This window comes from Hemiscyllium ocellatum, chromosome 20, assembly GCF_020745735.1.
Source record: "Hemiscyllium ocellatum isolate sHemOce1 chromosome 20, sHemOce1.pat.X.cur, whole genome shotgun sequence".
NCBI lineage: Eukaryota > Metazoa > Chordata > Chondrichthyes > Orectolobiformes > Hemiscylliidae > Hemiscyllium > Hemiscyllium ocellatum.
The window spans coordinates 17,804,727-17,820,901 of NC_083420.1; the positions used below are offsets into that span (position 1 = coordinate 17,804,727).

The 16,175-nt window shown below is 41.0% G+C and overlaps 1 protein-coding gene across 1 annotated transcript in view; it reads left to right on the forward strand.

Annotated features, from left to right (window-relative positions):
* Positions 1-305: 305 nt before the first annotated feature.
* caskin1 (CASK interacting protein 1) overlaps positions 306-16,175 on the forward strand; it is a 702,390-nt gene continuing 686,520 nt past the window's right edge. Inside the window, exon 1 of the mRNA XM_060840179.1 lies at positions 306-389. The gene's annotated coding sequence lies outside the window, so the exon portion shown is untranslated. The remainder of the gene's footprint in view (positions 390-16,175) is intronic.

Consider the following 16,175-nt stretch of genomic DNA (forward strand, 5'->3'; position numbering starts at 1 on the left):
GGGAGGCTTTTGTGTTGTCCTTTTTAAAAATAATCCGGGGGAGGGGGGGAGGGGGGGTGGGGTGGGAGGTGTGGGGGAGAGAGCTGTTTTGGTTCGTGAAACAAGAGGCGAGGTGTTGGCTGGCTATGCCTATGACCCATCGGTAGCTCTCCCCCTGTCCCTGCCTCCATGCACTCACACTGCCAGGCACAATCTTCCTCTCTCTCTCTCTCTCTTGTCTCTCTCCAGCTCCTAAAACGTAGGATGCATCGGATATAAAAACACGCACATACATACATACACACATCAACAAGCCATGGGGAAAGATCAGGAATTACTGCAAGCTGTCAAAACCGAAGATGTACCTGCAGTGCAGAAGCTGTTGCAAAGGCCGAAACAAGGCAAAGCGAGTGAGTACCCTTTACACACCGTTCAATTGGCTGATGTGAATGTGCCTGTGGGTTTTTTTTTGTACGTGTGTTTTGCAAATGTCCTGTTGTTGTGGAGTAGGAGGGGAGGGAGTTTGGTCTCTTGTTCAATATGGGCTCCCCTGCTTTCCAGATGCTGTTGGCGACTCTTGATATGGAGTAATCGGTGAGAGCGTAGCATTAGCCCAAATAGTGCTGCCTGTCTCAAACAGCCCTCCCTTGCATTCCCTTAGCCGGTGCTCTCTGATCTAACAGCGCATTTTGGACATTGAGGTTTGCTAAGGTCAATGCTGGGGATCCTCGATTCCCCCATCACTGGGGCAAGAGATTTGCAGATGGTTTGTGGCGAGATACAAAACACAGTGAATCATTTCGAACAAGAAGGTGGTGCTGCTGGCGGGTTGCACTGTTCTGTTACAGCAAGAAGTGGCCGACCAGAGAAAATCAGGCCAGTGACTAAACTGGTTAAATGGCTAATTCCAGAACAAGGCAATAGCTCAGAGCGTCGCTCCTGAGGAAGTCCTAACTGGAGATCTTGCTTGACCCACTCTATGCAGGGTGTAGTTGCTGTGTGTGATAGGAGAGGCTTGGAGGGGGGTATTGGCTGTGACAGGTGCAGTGACCCCACACCCGTTTGACATGATGCTGCTCCCCCACCTTCTCGGGACGTTCACTTCCAGCCGGATGCTCACTGGCTCGCACGCCCCAAATGGCCGGGGCGATTTATGATTTAACCCCTTGATTGGTAGGCTGACAAGTGCCTGTTGATTACAAAGCGATAGATGCTGCATTTCTGGTAATTAGAAGCACTTTTTGCAGGGAGGCGCTTGAAATGATAGATCCCAATTCTAAACTTAGCCAGGATGAAACGAGGGAGACCTTGAGTTGGCAAACTCTCTGATGTAGTAATAACAGTGTTTTCAGAAGGGTTGTCTGGGATAAAGGAGTGATGTCTTCCCCAGTCTATCCTGATTGCAAGTGAGATGAAAGTGGAATCCTTTCAAACAAGACATGGTGAGGATTTCTTAACTTGATGATGTACACCATAATATTGGAAGGGGTATCTATTTCAGTTGTGTGCTTGCCTAAAGCTTGACTCTTTTTTTTCCCCAAATATAAAGGATAGAATAATCATTTGAAGGGTACAGGGTGTGCACAATATTATGGGAGAGTGTTAAAGTATTTTGATGTGAATAAAGCATGTTGTGATTAAGAATGATGGAATCAGTTCGAAGCATTATTTGCCACAATGGGAACTGTCAGTTTGGAGATGTGAGTCCGTCCTGGTTGTGTTTCACAAAATCCATTTATTGGATACATGGGAGGTCTTTCAGGGGAGGATACCATATCTCTTTAAAAATAGTTCATTATTGATTTCACAGCAAGTTCACATACAATGCATTCATTTGTTATTTTCTGGTGTTGACAACCTTTGTGGGTTGACTCTCCCTTTGACCTCTGCATGACCCCGTTGGGTGTAGATTTTGAATGTGGGTCCTGTGCAAATAAATTGTTGGATTTCTCTCTGTCAGCTCTCTAAGTTCACTGACTGCACATTGTATCAGTGTTTACCAATAATGATCATATCTGTGATGATGATGCTATTTTCCTTGAGATAGCTATTGAAAATCTCTTGTGCTGCACAGTCTGTTTTCTTGCTTATTGGTACTCCATACTTGGTGGCCAAGCCTTCAGCTGACAATGCCTTAAGCTCTGGAATTTCTTCCCAAAACCTCACCACCCTTTACCACTCCTCTCTCCTCCTTGAAGCTTTTGTTATAATATACATCGTTGGTTAACTATGTTGATATCACCAGGGATGGCTCAGAGTCAAATTTGATCAAATAATGCCTCATGTGAAATATTGAGGGACATTTTACTATTACTGATGCAAGTTATAGTTATTAAGCAATAAACTGAGGAGATCATAGAACTTATTCTGAGGATAAACTGAGGATTTAAATAGCTGAAGGTGAAGCTTAATGCCAGATGCCCTGCCCAGCAGGTAGCTAGGTTAGGGTTGGTTTTGAGGGTGGATTGGGGGACGGGTGTGGTGATGACTACCTCTTCCTAATGGGTCCAACTCAGGACCATAACTAATGCTTTTCCTATCCCCAGCCTTCAAACTTCTGACCCCCCCCCCCCCCCCCCCACTCCCCACCATACCCACAATGGGGCCTGCCAACATGAGCACCCATTTTCACTTGATGAGCTGAATCCCGAACAATTGTCCGAGTCCCTAGTGCAGTGCCAGTAATGACCACTGCTCCAGGTGATGCTGCTGGTACTGGAATGCTGCTAATCTCTTATTGGCCTGCATCTCTCTGAGGCGGGACTTGTTCATGTACAAGGGGAGCAAGTCAACCCTTCACATGGCTGCAGACTTACCCACCCCTGTGCTTTTCATCAAGGAGGTGGGGAATCCAGAGCCCTTGTAATTCAGCCCCAAGATGGTTGGCTCTTAATTGCCTTCTGAAGTGGTATAGCAAGGAGTTCATAAAAATGGGCAATAAACAGTGACTTTGCCAGCACAATCCACATTATTAGAATTTTTCTTTATTAAGTTGGCAACTTTGTCTGGTGTGTGCAACTCTAATGAAGGGGAGACCAAACCTCTCCAAAGTATTAATCCCATGTGGCACTCTGTCCTGTAATTGCTTTATTCATCTTGACTTCAACCACCTGCTTAACCTATTCCTAAATATTGATGTGGTTCCCTGTTTAATCATTAATTCTGGTTGCACATTTTGAACTCTGTGTGTATGATGCTAAGTCCAATGTCCTGTTCCCACCTCCCATGATCATACAAGTATGGACTGGTCGGTTTCTTGGTTGAGAGCATAGTCACTGACGCTGCAGCCCTGAACCATGAAGCAGTGTTTTTCAGAGAGGATGGGACAAAATATTTAGAACAATGATGAGAGGGGCCCTAAAGGTTTGAAACTGAAGACATAAAAGCTCTTAGAGTTTAAAAATTACTTGGATTTGCATTAACATTAATATTGAAGATTGAGAAATGGAAAACAGGATAGGTCTTGATAGCTTTTCTATGGCTGGCAAAGACACGATGGGCCAAATGGTTTCCTTCCATGCTGTCTATTTCCATGATACTCCAAAATCATGTCAAAGTGTTGCAGAGCATCTCTGTGTTCCATTGTTATTTTATGATCATGCCATATGTGTAGTTATACGATTTCACTGCAAGTTGGTATGATGAATTAAAATCACCGTTTTTATCCTCTAATTGATATAACATAAAATGCCAACTGCAGCAATGCCAACTCCTGTGCTGTGATATGCCTTAACAGATTAAAAGGTACATTTTATTTCAATTGGGATGATTCTTGGATTTCTGCCAGACTTTAGCAGTTTGAGGTTTGCGGTGACAATTCCATGCCTTTTGACCTTCAACACAATCACAGTGAAAATGATGTGGAAATTACAATGTGGATACAGGCCATAGAAGCCAACTATTGTGTGTGTGAGTGTTTCTCTCCTTCTCTGACCTTTTCATGACTTGTGCACCTCCTTGAGCAAGCCTGTGGCCACCCATCCTCCAGCTCATTGTCAGATGTTATCTGACAGAGCTCCTATATGCTACATTGTGATATTTTACCATGTGAAAGGTGTTGTCATGTGGCCGCAATCAGTGGCCTTACTTTGGACAGGTTCCCCTTTAAATATTGAAATAGAATGTGCATGGAGAGAAGCTCTTCCTGCAGTTGGCTAATGGCTTAGAACATCAGTCTGATGAAAACCTACCTCTTCCCCTTCCTTCTACTTTTATTGCAGTCTCAGTTCTGAATTGTGCCTTAGAATCCATTAAAGACAGTGAACAGAAGCAAATACTTGTTCCTCACTCCAACCCACCACAGTTGTGTAAAGTTTTTACCCTCTGCATGGACATGGGTCTTAATGCCATGTGCCCACTCTGTTCCTGTAATTGCTTTATTCATCCTGACTTCAACCACCTGCTTAACCTATTCCTAGGACTGATTCGGGATAGTCAACATGGCTTTGTGCATGGGAAATCATGTCTCATAAACTTGATTGAGTTTTTTGAAGAAGTAACAAAGAAGATTGATGAGGGCAGAGCAGTAGATGTGATCTATATGGACTTCAGTAAGGCATTTGACAAGGTTCCCCATGGGAGACTGATTAGCAAGGTTAGATCTCATGGAATACAGGGAGAACTAGCCATTTGGATACTGGCTCAAAGATAGAAGACAGAGGGTGACGGTGGAGGGTTGTTTTTCAGACTGGAGGCCTGTGACCCGTGGAGTGCCACAAGGATCGGTGCTGGGCCCTCTACTTTTTATCATTTATATAAATGATTTGGATGCGAGCATAAGAGGTACAGTTAGTAAGTTTGCAGATGACACCAAAATTGGGGGTAGAGTGGACAGCGAAGAGGATTATCTCAGATTTCAACAGGATCTTGACTAGAGGGCATAGGTTTAGGGTGAGAGCGGAAAGATATAAAGGAGACCTAAGGGGCAACTTTTTCACGCAGAGGGTGGTGTGTGTATGGAATGAGCTGTCAGAGGATGTGGTGGAGGCTGGTACAATTGCAACATTTAAGAGGCATTTGGATGGGTATATGAATAGGAAGAGTTTGGTGGGCCAGGTGCTGGCAGGTGGAACTAGATTGGGTTGGACCGAAGGGTCTGTTTCCATGTTGGACATCTCTATGACTCTAGATGTTGACGTGATTCCCTGTCCAATCATTAATTCTGAATGCACATTTTGAACTCTGTGTGTATGATGCTGCAGTTGGAAACAAAGACTTGTGATGCCTCAGTTATATAATCAATGGAGTCTTTAAATAAGCATTAAGGAAAAGAAGCAATTGGACGAAATCAATTGCCTTTTTTTTGTATTCATTCATGGAATGGGGATGTTGTTGGCTGGCAAGTATTTATTGCCCACTGATAGCTGCCCTCGAGTAGGTGGTGGTGAGCTGCCTTCATGAACTATTGTAGTCCATCTGATGTCGGTAGACCACAATATTGCTAGGGAGGGAATTCCAGGATTTTGACCCAGTGACAAAGAAGGAATAGTGATACATTTTCGAGCCAGGATGGTGAGTGGCTTGGAGGGAAATTTGCAGGTGAATGTGTTCTCATGTATCTGCTGCCCTTGTCCTTCTAGATGGTAGTGGCTGTGGAAGCCTTGGTGTCTAAAGGTGGATTTCTGCAGTGGACCTTGTAGATGGTACATACTACTGCTGCTGTCCATCATTGGTAGAGGGTATGAATGTTTGTTACGATGACTTTGTTAACTGCAGCAACTTGTTTTGCCTAAATTGACTATGCAGTTCCTCACATTCCAACAGTGACTACACTTCCAAAATCTAAATACTGCTGAAAAAAGACAAATTTGGCTAAAGCTTTTCATCTTGCATTCATCAGGATCGATCACATCAAATGCCAATGTAAAAAGAACAACAATTTATAGTGTATAGGAAGTGGACCGTAGTGTTTTCCCTGTGGAAACATCTTGACCTATCAGAATCCACTGTAAATGCTTTATTCATCTTTACTTCGATCAATTACAGTTCCTAAATATTGATGTGGTTCCACTCAGCATTCTCTTCTTATACAGGTTTTCCCTCTACTTCTTGTGAATTGTCCTGATAAGTGCAAGATGAGAAGGATAAACGCCTTCTGCCAAAATACTTCATTGGATGTAACGTGCTTTAGAATGTCTCAAGGTTATGAAAAGGAAGAAAGGGAAGGCTTTCTTTCTTAATATTGTGCATTTCACAGCTTTAGGACAGCCCACCAAAAGAATACATGAGTAACGGAGTCACTGTTGTAATGTGGGAAACATGGCAGTCCATTTATATACAGCAAGGTCTCACAAATAGCAACATGACAGTGACCAAAAAACCTGCTTCAGCATATTGGCTAAGAGGTTAATTTTAGCCAAAATGCCAGGAGAATTCCCAATTCTGCTTGGCAACAGTGGCATTATATACCTGAGAGGGTAGGTAGAGCCTAGATATAAGAAGGGAAGCCACGGTCTCCAAGGGTGAAGTGGATAGTTGGAACGAATGGTATCATCCATAAGGCAGCACCTTCAGCATTGGAGCACTGAGTATGTCAGCCAAGGTCTTCTTCTCTAGTCTCTAGACTCCTATTTGAATAACGGCATTCTATCTTAACAGTGGGAGTGAAAGCCACTGAGCCACAGTTGTCACCCAGTGATTGATCTGTACAGCGAGTGGAGGGAAAATGGTGTAAAACCGTACTTGTACGGCCAATTCTCATGCACTCACCAGCATCAAACCTCTAGAAATTTGGCATTAGATTGTGAGCAACCTTCTTATGAAGTTGCAGGAGACCTGCTGTCATGGTGTGCCAATTCTGTCTGTCTTGTGCCACCCTCACCCATCCATCGAGGTTTACTGGTTCTGTGACACCTCTATGTGACCTGTTCCTGGGATGATGGGGGTTCTCCTATGAGGAAAGGTTGACCTGTACCTGTTGGAATTAGAAGAACGAGAGTTGAATGCTCTGGAAATATATAAAATCCTGAGGGGGCTTGATGGTTAGTGTACTGGCACAATGTTTCCTCTTGTGAGGGAAAACTCAAACTGGGGGCGCAATTTAAGAATAGGAGATCTCTTTTTTTATGATGAAGATGAGGAGAATTTTCCTCTCTCAGAGGAGTGTTAATCTGTGGAATTCTCTTCCCCAGTGGAAGCTGTACCATTGAATTTATTCTCGGGTTGAGTTGGATGACTTTTTGATAAATGTGGGAGACAAGGGCTATATGGGCTTGAGACCACAAGCAGATCAGCTATGACCTTATTGAATGATGGAGCAGAGTTGAAGATTTGAGTGGCTTTCTGCTGCTCTCAAGTTGTTCCTATGTTCCTTTATAATATCCATCATCCAACTGTATCTAGGTTGACGTCTCTTTCTGTTACTTTCCAGAATCTCTTAGCTTGTCAGCTCAGCTCAAAATGCCAAAATTTTGACTTTTTTTCTGGTTGTCACTTATTAAACTTGGAGAGAGGAAAAGGGAATACATGCGTGCCTTTTATTCTTCTCATTTTAAATTCAGTCTTTTTATAACATTCTCTAGAACCGGGCGGCACAGTGGCACAGTGGTTCGCACTGCTGCCCCTCAGCGCCAGAGACCCGGGTTCAATTCCCGCCTCAGGCGACTGACTGTGTGTGGAGTTTGCATATTTTCCCTGTGTCTGAGTGGGTGTGCTCTGGTTTCCTCCCACAGTCCAAAGATGTGCAGGTCAGGTGAATTGGCCATGCTAAATTGCCTGTAGTGATAGGTAAGGGGTAAATGTAGGGGCATGGGTGAGTTGCGCTTCAGTGGGTCGGTGTGGACATGTAGGGCCGAAGGGCCTGTTTCCACACTGTAAGTAATCTGAAACCGCTTAAGAGACATTGAGTCATAACAGTCATACAGCACCGAACTGGACTCTTAGGTCAAACCAGTCCTTGGCTGAACATAATCCCAAACTAAACTAGTCCCACTGCATGCGCTTGGAACCACACCCTTCCAAACCTTTCCTATTCATTGTAACATCCAACTCAGAGAATAAAAAGATGTTCTTCTGGGGAAGGTTGTGGAATGTACTGTATCATGCTGAGGGAAAGTGAAAGATGGATTCGGATTGAGGGAATGAACGTTGGCCCGAACAGAATTAGTTGCTTTGTACAGCCTTATTGATTTTTCTTACCTATAGTACGTTGTCGTAAAACTGCTTATAACTCCAAGGAAGGAGAATTACTGTGGGTCTTGCAGAATACTTTGGAAGTATATACAGATTTTATTTTAAACAAAGCTATCAAACCAATGAAATGGAATACTACAAAATTGCACAATAAATCAGAAAGTAATGGGGAAGCCGAGCTGCTTGTTGAAGCACTTAGATTTAGGATGGATGGCTTTGTGCTTTGTCACCACAATGGTAAAAATCATAAAATCGTACGGAATGAGACTTTTCAATCCACTATGCTTAAATTGACAGGCGGAAAGAGATTTCTGATTTGTCCCACTTCCTACTCATTTCTCTGCCCCACGGCAAATATTTCCCATTTTAAACTCCTTCATTCCCCCATCCCAGAGCATCCTGCTTTCAGTATGCTACCCGCGTTGCCCTAGAAACACTATTGGCAAAGTGGATGGCAAAAGTGGTGATTCATTCTGAATGCCTCTTTTTAAAATATTATTTATTCGTAGAATGTGGGCGTCACTGGTAAGGCCAGCATTAATTGCTCATGAACAAATGCTAATGAGCTGCCTCCCAGAACCACAATACTCCCAAAGCAGTGATAGGGAGGGAGCTGCGGAAGTTTGAGCCAGCGATGATGATAGAATCGCAACATTTCCATGTCAGGATTATGTGTTCATTGTCAAGATTTGAGTGGTGCTGGAAAAGCACAGCAGGTCAGGTAGCATCCGAGGAGCAGGAAAATCGACATTTCGGGCAAAAGCCCTTCATCAAATGTCGATTTTCTTGCTCCTCAGATGCTGCCTGACCTGCTGTGCTTTTCCAGCACCACTCTAATCTAGACTCTGACTTCCAGCATCTGCAGTCCTCCCTTTTGCCTTATGTGTTCATTGGAACATTGGAGGGAAACTTAGAGGTGGTGATCCCATGTACCTGCTGTCTTTGCTCTGCTGGTTGGTAGATGTCATGGTTACTGAAGAAACAGTTGAAGAAATTTTGATGAGTTGCCACACCATATCTTGTAGATGATAGGGGGAACATCCACTATAAGGCATCCACTTGCATCCTCTTTCGAGATTCTCTATTCTGAATATAGGGGGCCACCTACTATGCAAGTATTGTGTGGTGCTGACTGTTTACAAGCTGCCTCTCAATATCAAGTCATGGAGAAATGAAATAGTTGTATTTGCAGATCATAATGTAAAGGTGCATGACAGATTCCATTGTTACTGTATTGGCTTTGTGGAGATATCACCATTGAGTCAAAAGGTTGTAGGTTCAGTTCACACTCTAGGGATATAGTATACTGATCCCTGCAATACTGAAGGAGTGCTGAAATGTCAAGGGTGTTTTTTTTGGTGAGATATAAAGCTAAGGCTTGGTTTCCACCCAATATTGTTCTTATCTGACTGTAAGAGTCCTTTGGAATGTCCCAAAATTCAGAAAGTCATTGTATAAAGGCAAGTATTTGTTGTTTTCTGTTGGAGAGATTGTCCCATTTATATTTTATCAAGAGCTGATATTTGCGCATCATTTAATATGTGTACTCTTTCAAATTTTCTAATCTATTGCTGAAATGTTTGATGCAGCTATAAGACGTTCTGTATTATTCACTTTTTTGAAAATAGAAGAGAAATCTGTTGTATGACGACTCTTCAGTGACTTAGTGAATATTGGACAAAGTATAATTTCCTTTGGAAAAATGATCAGATTACAACCATATTTAATAACTAAGCACCATGCTTCACTTTGCAAAAGACATGATAATACAAATGACATGCTTTTTAATAATATGGGGTACATTGAGCAATTAAATGTAATTTGAATGAGTAGATGCAGTTTTACAGTGCCTGATCTTATTATCTAAATTAGAGATGCTCATTGTATTTGGAGTGGCAATTGGATGGGAGGAGAAAGCGGGCATTATTTTTTCTGAGTTTATTATTGTTTCCAGAGAATTGGAGTTTATCAGATCAGAGTATTGCTTGACATGTCAATGTGTTGACTTATTTACCATTGTAAAAAAAATTGTGAAAGTACTGGGTACTGTAATAAAATGAATGAATTATCATGCAATTTCCACCCCACACTCTCACAATGCCTATACTTAATGTGGGTTATAGTTCAGTGAAGTATTTCTCTCAAAGAAAACAAAGTGCTTTGTTCTATTGAACAATAAGACGAACATCAGATGAGTTTGTATCATTGAGTGACATGTTTTACTGGTGCTTTAAGAATGAATGATCCTGCCTGGCAGAAGCATGAGGCTCCTGCTCATTGATGCTTGATGACTGACTGTAGCCAATTACTTGTGAGTGAATTTGAATGACTGTGACATCTAAGTGGCAGGACTGCTGGATGTTTTTTAATATAGCATTTGCACTTCATAACCATATAGGAACATAAGTATGATGGCGCAACAACCAATCCTTTTCCATGACTGAAGACACTGACATTTGCCAGGGCTGTGGTTCATTATGAGCCAGTCACCATCAAATGACAGACAACTAATAGCATTTCAGAGCCAAGTTAGTCCAACTTCCTGTTGCATTGAAAATTCTTTCTTGTCGAGTCAAGTAGAAGTTCTATGTTAGGAAACAATGAGCTGTTAAAATATAGGAGAAAGTGAGGACTGCAGATGCTGGAGATCAGAGCTGAAAATGTGTTGCTGGAAAAGCGCATTGGGTCAGGCAGCATCCAAGGAGCAGGAGAATCGACGTTTCAGGCATGAGCCCTTCTTCAGCTATTAAAATATAGCCTTTTAAACTTAAATTACAAGCTAAAAATGAGGCAGTGCTGCAAGTTATGAATAATGTATTTTGCCAGACTGAGTTCTGCGGTCTTAAATCCTAATGTGCATCATTGTGCTATCCCTTTGAATGAGCTGATCAAGATTAAAGTTAAGAATCATGGTATTTGAATATAGGAGAATCTGGGTCCAGCATAAAGTGGAGGGCTTGGACATCTTTTACACATCTTATATGTGGCTATCATTTGAGAAAGAACATCAAACAGCTTGAATTTGGTTCTCCATTTGGGCACTCACTATTTGTAAGAGCAATATTAGACCAAGGGTTGGCTGTTTCAATGTGGGAGCATCACAATGCGAAGAAAGTGACCAACATCTCTCTTGAATAGTGACCCGTACATTGCAACCTTTCAAAAACGGATATCAATCATGATCAACTGATGTGGCTAACTCTGATTTCCATCCATTCCTTTAATCTGGCCAGCTGAGATTACTAGTAACCTCCATCACTAAGGTCAGATAACGTAGCACAGATTTAAGACTGAAATGTCATCCTGCCTGGTCTGTGGCATTCAATTCCAAACCAGACCGTTTTTGTACTAACTGAGCCTTCAGAGGATATAAAATAAAGATGGTACGAGGGGTAAGGACCACCACAGCCTTTTTAGCTATTCTACCCAAGTGCCTGAAAACTATATAGCGTCGCTCCAGTTGTATGCTTAGCATGGTATGTATGCTGTAAATGCTGAAAATGTGTTGCTGGAAAAGCGCAGCAGGTCAGGCAGCATCCAAGGAGCAGGAGATTCGACGTTTCGGGCATAAGCCCTTCTTCAGGAAATGATCTCCAGCATCTGCAGACCTCACTTTCTCCATGTATGCTGTAAATACCAATAGTATGGAAATTGTACTAAATTGTCTTAGTGTGGAATATGTTGTATGCTGGAAAGTTGATTTTGAAACACTTTCCATAACATTCCACTTGAAAATGTTTCAGCATGTATTTAATTGGTTAGCTCAGTTGGCCGAATGGCTGGTTTGTGATGCCAACAGCGTGGGTTCACTTTTTGTAATGGCTGAGTTTACCTTGAAGGACTCTGTCCAAAAGAGATGTCATAAATTCAATAATTTAAAAAAATCTGCATCTTCATTGACTTTCTGTCTTCAAAAGTCAGGAGGATTCAGTACAGAAACAAAAAGAAAAGGATGGGTCAAACCATGGCAGATGGTGTTCAATATGAGCAAGTCTAAGGCCATTCATTGACCTCCTTAATGATGAGTCCAGGAGCTTTAAATGATCGGTGTGTCAAGACCAAGAGGCCTTTACAGGCTAGAGTTCTGGTAGAAATGGTTGCTTTTATCTCAAGGCAGTTGAAATTGATGAAGCTTGGCCAGACTGCATCTGGAATTCAATGTTCGGTTTTTATGAAGGCTTTTGAGAGGATAAATTGCAGATTCACCAGAATGACAGTAGGGTTGAAAGTTAGGTTATGAAGACAGGTTTTTGGAGCATAGATTATTCCTTCAGTTTAGATTGTTGACAGTGATCAAATCAAAATATTTAAAATAATTAGTAGATTCATTAGAATAGATACAGAGCAACTGTTTCCTCTTGGGGGGTGAATCCAGAACAAAAGACTAATACTTAGAACCAAGTTAATCAGGAGCAGCTATTGAATTAAAAGATAGTGGAAATCTGAAATTCCCTCCAGAAGGCTGTGGATGCTGCATCAGTTTAAATTTTCAATAGTTTTCTTTTGTTCAGTGAGGTTATGAAGGAACTAAGAGCAAAGAATGGGAAGATGAAGTTGAGCTGGGGTCAGCAATAATTTAATTGAATGATGGAGTGGTCCTGTATGATCTGTTTCTGTTTGGATTTTCAATACATTATTTGTGAAGAGCTTACATCACATGGACTTAACTATATGCTTTAACCTCTTCAAACTGAGAAGGGCAAAACTTTAAAATAAAGGAATGGAAATAAATAAACCCAGAATGTACTCGCGCTCTGATAGAATGACACATTAAAATCCATTATAATCTCACCAGACGGGACAACAGATAATATAAGATTAACTGACTAATTTGGCCCATTTTAGTTTTGATCAGTAAAATTTGTGATCAGCAGTAAACCCACAATTGAGTTAACATCACCTTGTGCTTTGGTTTCCAATTAATACTAAATCAAAGAACATGTACTGATACTGTAAATGTTTGCAAAAAAAATCACTGATGAAGAATGAAGAAGTTGACACTGTGTGAAGACTAAATGCAAGGGTACCAGTTACAATACCTTAAATTATAGGAAGAATAAAGGTTTATAAGATGCACTAACAATGTGTGCAGACTATACAGGTCAGTGTGTTTGCTACTGCGTGCAGATACCATAGGCTTGTGCCTTTATAAGGACCAAATCTTCGAAGAAGTAAAACAATGGTGTGCATTAGTATTTCAGTGGGAGAATTCTGCTGATCTCCTGTAAAATATATTATTCATTCACAGCTTCAGAGTATTGCCAAATTTTCCCCGTGGCTGTAGGTTAATTTCAAAAACTATGTTTTGACAACTTAATGTGATGCTTTCTATCATAATTTTTTAAATTACGTTGGGCCGAAATTTTACAGTAGCACAAAAATAGGTGAATCTGGCTTTTAGATGTTATTTTCTCTCTATTTGATTGCTTTATAATTCTGATGGAATTACTCTGTGCACTGTGTCTGCTTCATATGCACTTCAGCTCCCAAATGCCTCAAGTATTATATTTTATTAATAGGAATAGTACAGTCAGACTGTTGTTCTGTGTGATATTTATTTAGATTGAAGGGAATACTCATGGATGATGATTAAGGACTATTGATGGAATGCCCCCCTCATTTGTAATGAATGTTGGGCTCTATCTCTTTATTGCTATGAATTCTCATATTATTTTACTGTTCTCTGCTCATTTAAGCACCAATAGATCATGAATCAATTGAAAAGGTAATGGCAGGAAGGCACACTGCGCGCGCGCGCACACACACACACACACACACACAGACCTTATAACTCCTTGAGCTTATTTCATCTTGAACTTAGATCATGGATGAACTGGATCTTAACTCCATTTACCCGCCCTCATTCTATAACATTCCACACCTTTTGTCAAATGAAATTCTGTCAATCTCTTAGAATCTACTGAAATTTTCATTGAAATTAAACCTGTTTGGATGTTAGAGTTCCAGATTTCCATCACACAGTGTAAAATACTGCTTCCTGACAGTGCCCGTGAATGGCCTAGCTCCGATGTTACGTTTATGCTGTCTTGTTCACAATTCCCAAATCAAATGGACCTGCAGGAACTTTGGCCTCTTGCTGTCCCATTTAGTCTCTCAAGCCTGGTCTGCCATTTTATGAGATCATGGCCAATCTGTGACCTAACCCTGTACTGCCCCCTTTGATCCATATCCTTTGATACCTTTGGCTAACAAAAATCAATCAATACTTTTTAAAAATTGACAGTTGTGAAGAGAGGTCTAACCTCAGCCATCCTTTGTACAAAGCAATAATTTATCTCCTGAAAAGTCTGACTCAAAATTTTTTGACTGTTCTCCCAGTCCTAGACTTCCAAATGAGCAGAAATATCTTCTCCCCTTATTATTTTAAAATCTTCCATCAATTGATCCCTTAACATTTTTGAATTCTGGCAGGTACAACCCTTGTTTATACAATCTGTAGTCTTAATTTCACCCGTGTAGATTCTTAAAAGTATTATTCTGGTAAACCAACAAGGCATGGTGCCTGAAACTCATCTTCATGTGGTCTAACTAAAATTGTGTATGGCTAAAGCATAATTTCTATTCTGCTGTATTCTAGTATTGTATAAATAAAAACCAGCATGCCATTAGCCTATTCACTTGTTTCATTTTCACCTGTCTATCCAATTGATTCCTTCAATTGATTCCTTTAATCACCTTATGTACTAGGAAGCAATGGGAGATCTATTGACTTATTACCTGGTGTGATTCTCCTCAGCAAAATATCTTGACTCAAATTGGTATCTTTGGGGGGCAAGTATTAGAAACTGAGCCAGATACTGAAACCATAGTATTCCGTCAATTATATGGACCTATCTATTTGCCTTCTGTTTTGAAATAAAGGCTCAATGCACATTCTCTCAACTAATTCACTCCTTCTTCAATGTAATGAAATTGTCTTTAGCTTTCTCAGTTTTCCATTTCGTCCACAAGTTTGAAAATCCAAGTCAGCTTTCTGCTGCTTATCAATTGGGCTGTATTGTCCAGTACAGGCTCTAGCCTCTCCATTAGCATTCTTGGTGGAAATAAACTGAATTGAGTTTTGCGCTGGTTAAAGACCACGTCTTTTTATCTTACCTTATTTTTAATGGGAGTAGGATTCTTTTGCAACAAAAACTGAAGAAGCAATTGTAGCAGTTTTATAAAGCAAGATACTGAGACTCATTGTAAGTTGTGTTTACACTGTTGCTTTGCAAACAGTGAAGAATGGTGTAAATAGATGACATGGCACTGGAACTCATGTAAAATGAGAATCGGTCGGTATCAGGTCGCTGATTGGTTTGTGGAATTGTAACCAGTTGTGGATGCTACAGGTCATCAAGCTGATGACAACTCTCTGATTGGTTCCTGGGTAAGTGAACAGCTTGTGGGTGTTAATGATACAGTGGAAGCCTTCAGACCACTTGAAAGGGAGGTGGTATCTCTCTCTATCTCTGCAGTATATAATACTTGAAATTGAAGAAAGCCAGTTATTTTCACCCAACATTTTTTATAAGCTGTTGCTTTTAACGGATAAGTCAAAGACTTCATAATGTGTGAACCAATCACTCTTTGTCTCCTGTGAAGAAGTGAAGGAAATAAAGAGAAACTTCAAAGAACTAAAGGACTCGGGAAACAAAGTTTTTTTAAAAAAATTGTTCATAGGATAGGGGTGTCACTAGTTAGGCCCAGTATTTATTACCCATCCCTAATTCCCCAGAAGGCAGTTAAGAGTCAAACATATTTTTGTCGGTCTGGAGACACATGTAGGCTAGACCAGGTAAGGATAACAGTTTCCTTCCCTAAAGGACATACAGGAGCCAAACTCGTTTATCAGACCATCAGCAATGGATTTATGATAATTTAGACTTGTAATTCCATTTTTTAAAGTACATTTAAATTCCACCCACTGCCTTGGCAGCATTTGAACACCAGTGACCAGGACATTACTTTGGATTAACAGTCCAAAGCCATCCTTGGCCCCAGTTCCTCCTTAAATTGGTCAGTCTTTCCAACTCTAAAACTTTCTGTGATTCCTTCATTCCTTC